Here is a 5,889-nt window from a genome sequence, read left to right as displayed (position 1 = left end):
CTTAAGCATCCTACAGTGGAATAGTTTTGTGAATGTATCTTCTAAATTTTAGTTTTGTGGGGGTTTTTTGTTTGTTTTTGAGACAGAGTCTCGCTCTGTTGCCCAGACTGGAGTACAGTGGCGCAATCTCGGCTCACTGCAACTTCCGCCTCCTGGGTTCAAGCAATTCTCATGCCTCAGCCTCCCGAGTAGCTGACTACAGGTGCACACCACTTTGCCCAAGTAATTTTTTGTATTTTAGTAGAGATGGGGGTTTCACCATGTTGCCCTGGCTGGTCTCGAACTCCTGAACTCAGGCAATCCACCCGCCTCAGCCTTCCAAAGTGCTAGGATTATAGACATGAGCCACTGTGCCCAGCAGTAATTTGCTTAATATTATTTAGTGTATTAGGCTAAATAATGGCTGTCAAAGAGATATAAGTCCTAACTCCTAAAAATTGTGAATGTTACTTTATATGGCCAAAAAGGACTTCACAGATGTGATTAAGGATCTTGAGACTGGGCAATTGTCCTGTATTATCCTAGTGGACCCTAAATGCCATCACGTGTGTCCTTATTCTTATAAGGGAGACAGAGGAAAATTTGACACAGGCAGAAGAGGAGGAGGCAATGTGACCATGAGATCAGAGACTGGAGTGATATAGCCATGGGTGAAGGATTGCCACAAGCACCATCCCTATGCAACTGATTTCAGCCTTTTGGCCTCCAGGACTGTGAGATAAAAAATTTCTGTTGTTTTAAGCCATCAAATTTATGGTGATGTGTATGGTAGCCACAGGAAACTAATACAGTTGGAAATCTTTAATCTAGGTATTTAACAAATGTAGCACCAAAATTTCAGGGTTTTTTCTCTCTTAAATTTGAATCGCAATGATTGAGAAAAAGCTTGCAAACAGGAAGACATTGAAATCTGTCTCAACAAAAACAAGAACTGAACAAAGTAAATGATGAGAGGTCAAATCATACATGAGATTTAACCTGAAAAATCTCTACGTTTGAGAAAAATTATTTGATGAAATTCTGACTTATAATGTTGTGCAAATTTGTATTCTCTATTGGAATAGAATCACTTGAGAAGCCCTACAATTTTGCGGCATTTCAATATGGCAAATTAACCATAAATAGGAACACTTTATTTGACAAGTTCTGGGTTTTTTTTTTTTTAATCATCAAATTAAGTTAGTCTGAGTGGAAGCAAAAAGAAAATAAGTAATTTATACATTTCAGTACAAAAAATGGTATTGAAAGTATCTTTCATTTAGTAGAATTTTCTCTGAGGTTTTCAGGTACATCAGCAACTGTAGAGAGACTAATTGCCCAATTAAAAATATTGTAGTCTACAGAGGAGTTCATTGAAAATATCAACATTTTACATTTATTAACAATAAATGCAACTTCAAGAAGATTGTAGGCAGTTTTATGGAAGAAGTGAAAATATTAAGACCCTACTGGAGAGAAAACTGGTGTTTTCTGTTGATATTTTTAGAGACAAGGTCTCCCTCTGTCACCCAGGTTGGAGTGCAGTGACGTGATCATAGCTCACTGCGGCCTCCAACTGCTGGGCTCAAGCAACCCTCCCACCTCAACCTGGAGATAATTATTTTTGAAATTAGCTTTTCAGTAGCACTATTTAGAGCACCACTAATGTGATAAAACCAATTTTTTGGTCAATAAGTTTCAAAAATTACACAACTTGAATTATTTTATTCTTTTTTATTCTTCAAAGGCTTCAAGTTTGGATGATAAATTATATCATTAAGTAACATAATTCTCTTGAAGAATTACATAGTCTCTTCTTGAAGAAAAAAAAATGGCCTAATCCCATTTTACCTGTTTCACCCTCTTAAAATCAATTTAGCATTTAGCAATTTTGCCCAGTTTCCAGGGAATTAGAAAGCTAACTAGGGCAGGCATTGTGCTGGGTACTTTAGATATACATAGGAACTTAGGAATATGAGTATGAAATATGTACCCATAGCTCTATTGTGAGGACAAGGAAACAGGTTTGTAGGCCTAAAGTGATGCCCCAAATCATAACTAGCAGGCAGCAGAGGTGGAATTTAAGTCCACTGGATCTACCAGCTTTTGTTTTTGTTTTCTGAGACAGTCTCACTCATTCTGTTGCCTGGGTTGTGGTGCAGTATTATGATCATGCCTCCCTACAGCCTTGACCTCCTGGGCTCAGGCAATCCTCCTGCCTCAGCTTCCCAAGTAGCTGGGACCACAGGCATGAGCCACCATGCCCGGCTAATTTTTAAAATTATTTGTAGAGATGGGGTCTCTACAAATGGAGATGTTGCCCAGACCGGTCTTGAACACCTAGGCTCAAGCGATTCTCCCACCTCAGCCTCCCAAAGTGCTGGGATTAGCCAATCTACCAGCTTTTTCCCTGTCTTCTCTTAGCATCTAGAATATAAGCCACTCCAATTTAACCTCCATGGCCACATTTTTCTCCTTCAGTGGTTATCTCTCATCTCCCTTCTGCCTTTTTCTTGTCCATTGTTTTCACCTTCAAATCTCACCTCTGTCTTGAAGTCTTGATATAATGAATTGCCCTGGGTTACTGATGAAAACATGTAGCTCTCATCAAGAACTCAGCTTTCTAAATTCACTTCCTCACCTGATTAAGATTAAGGCCCAATTAAGCATGCATGACCCAAAGTTCTTAAGAGAAGGCTCATCTATGAGAGAGCAATGTTTGCTATAGGAGCCATATCTCATTCTCTTCTATCTCTTAACCGTAAGGACCCAGGGCTTCTCATGCTCTGGTTCCATAGGCTTACGTTTGATGCTGAAACAACAGTGGGGATGGAACGAGCTCTGTGGTACCTGTCTGAGCACCCTGGCCTGTGACTGGGAACCCAATGTTAGTCTTTTTGGGAAAGCCCTGAAAAGCAAGGTGAAATCTCAGCAGGTATCTCCAGGATGATCAGAAGATACCAATACAAGGGTCTCTCACCTACCTGGCTTGACACAGATGACCTCAGTGCTCTGCTTCTTAACATCATAAATGGCAGACGATAATCAGCAGTTTCTTTCTTCTGACCCAGATTGCATGTGGAAGCTCTACATCAATTGCTCAAAAATTAATTGCTGAGTGGCCAATTCAATAAATTTACTCCAAAAAGAAAAATAATTCACTTTACCAGTTTTAATCTTGTCTTTATAATACCACCCTTTTTCTATTATTACTTTTGTGTCTCCCAGATTTCTTTCTGCTGCAAAGACACTGAGGAGGAAGAAGAGAAAAGTAAAACATAGCCATGCACAAAAGCATAATCTTGAGAGTGAAATATTCTCAAAAAATTTTGTGTGTATGTATATATGTATGTATGTTTTTTCCTTCTTTTTTTTTTTTTTGTTACCAAACTGAACCATTAAAAGAAAGAGTAAATTTGGCTGGTGGCTTTCTATGAATTCCCTGCTACTTGTGTGTTGAGTTGGGTGTAGTCCCAGACCAACCAGTTCATTCATAAATCCCAGGACTTTCCCCATTTGAAATCTTTCTGTTCAAGAAAGCCCCTGGTCCTTCCGGTTTGCTTACAGGGATCCCTGAATTATCTTTGTCTCTATCTTTAGCATGACATTTTTGCAAGGCGTTGACCCCCATGGAGTTTATCTGGCACAAATCTGCTGGGAATAAGTCATTCTAAGACATGAGCACCGTGATCAGCTAGTATTTCACTTTCTTTTTCTTGCTTATTTCTAAGACACCTTAGAATTTCAATGAATAAAGTCACAGCAACTCCAGGACACTCCCCCTGTCCCTACTCTCCCTACAAGTAGTGAAGCCTAACTGAATGGCGAGCATTTACAGAGACATTCTTTTTGGTTCTAAGTTTCTCAATTTTGGCATTATTGACATCTTGAGCCAGAAAAGTCTTTGTTGTGGGCGGGGGGGGCTCTCCTGTGCATTAACGTTTAGCGGCATCTCTGGCTTCTGCCCAATTAGAGCCAGTAGCACCCCCCTCCTCTGCGATGACAACCAAACATGTCTCCAGATATTGCCAAATGTTCCCTGGGAGACAAAAGTGCCCCTAGTGAAAAAACATGGAAGTTGACTTTCGATACAACCCTCCAACAGGGAATTCTAAAAGTCTTATTTAGATTGCATCATAAAGCAGTTTCACTTCACTAACATCACACAAAGATGACTGCCAACTCAAAGGATTCCATGATGCCCTATAATATGCTGCGATACATCAGACAGCTGTGCAAAGACTGTCTGAGGCTAGGAACTTGATCTGCTGTAATCTTTATTACATAAGTCATTGTGTCTCTAGTGATCCTCAAATGACAGCCTATTTAGACTGAGAATGCCTGCTAAGGCAAAACATTCAGCATCATAGTGGATAAATTGTTTCACAACTACAGATCAGTTGCCAGTTTGGTTGTTGGGGTCCAGGCACAGCTATGCAGTCTAATTGATTTTATTTTCCAATAAAAATCTTTTTCTAAAAAAAAAAACAGAATAGGCCAAGGGAAAGCATGCTTTGTTTTAAAGCAAGCTACACAAGCATCATCCCATCACCCTCTGAAAAACACTGGCAGAAACAGTATTGCATGGGCTAAAAAGTAGATCCTATAGGTTCTCTATAGTTCAGTTTTTAAAGTTTGAACCCCCTTTTAATAGTGACCATTCACGCTTAAGAAATTAGAAAAATATAAATTTCATCTTTCATCACAATGTTTCTAGAACTTTTTAAATTACACTTTTAAATTCTATATAAAGCAACTACTTCAAACGACAGAGGAGCTGCTGTTAATGTGACTGATTTCCCAAGAACATTAGGGGGTAAATATCCCATTTTTAAAAATGTACCTGATAGAGTAATACTTACAGATGAGATGTTTTAGTTAATGAGAGTTCCTCTTACGATCCTGTTATTTATTATACGAGGCAGAAGAAAAAATAAACCAAATGCCTGTTCCAACTCCCTGCATAGTAGAGGTTGGTTCTATTTTAAATACATTCCTTAGCTTTGGATTTGGGTCACCCTATTCTGCATCTCCCTATAACTGCTAATTCAAAATCCCCTAAGGTAGTTTCAAATGAATTTCTGCTAAAAAATCTCAGCACTTGAGATGATGAACAAGACTCACTTTCAGGACATCTTTCCTTTCCTTCCAATCTTCCTGCCTGCTCCCTTTATCTTTCTAACCCTTGTCCTATAATTCTTAACCCAGTCTTTTTGTTGTTTTTTTCTTTTGAGACAGGGTCTCACTCTGTCACCTAGGCTGGAGTGTAGGGGTGCAATCTTGGCTCACTGCAGCCTCAACTTCCTGGGCTCAAGGAATCCTACCACCTTAGCTCCCTGGGTAGCTGGGATTACAGGCACACACTACCAAGCCTGCCTAATTTTTGTTTTATTTTTTGTAGAGATAGGGATCTCACTATGTTGCCCAGGCTGGTCTCAAACTCCTAGGCTCAAATGACCTTTCTGCCTCAGTTTCCCAAAGCGCGGTCTCCCAAAGTCAGTGTCCCTGACCCACCATGCCTGGCCTTTATCTGGTCCCTCTGTGGTAACAGAAACAAGGTTGGAGGGATAGGTGTGTGTTTAACACACAGGACACGTATGTCCCAATTTTCGTAATCTATTCTATTACACACACCCACACGCACGCGCGCACACACACACACACACACACACATACATCCCCACTCAGAAGGGCTTGGTCACTGTGTCTCCAAATCAAAGGAAAATAAAAGATGGCTAAGGACATGGTTTGGGAATGAGATAATAAGATATAATCGGACAATTTTTTAAACCACCAATAACCTCCAAAATTAAAACCCTTTAGAAATTGGTAACTTATGAAGTCACAAAGACAACATGCACAAATATCATAGATTCAACTATAATACAAGTCAATTAACATAGGAGAAAA

The sequence above is a fragment of the Nomascus leucogenys genome, chromosome 5 (genome assembly GCF_006542625.1).
Source record: "Nomascus leucogenys isolate Asia chromosome 5, Asia_NLE_v1, whole genome shotgun sequence".
Taxonomy (NCBI): Eukaryota; Metazoa; Chordata; class Mammalia; order Primates; family Hylobatidae; genus Nomascus; species Nomascus leucogenys.
This window is presented reverse-complemented; position numbering follows the sequence as displayed.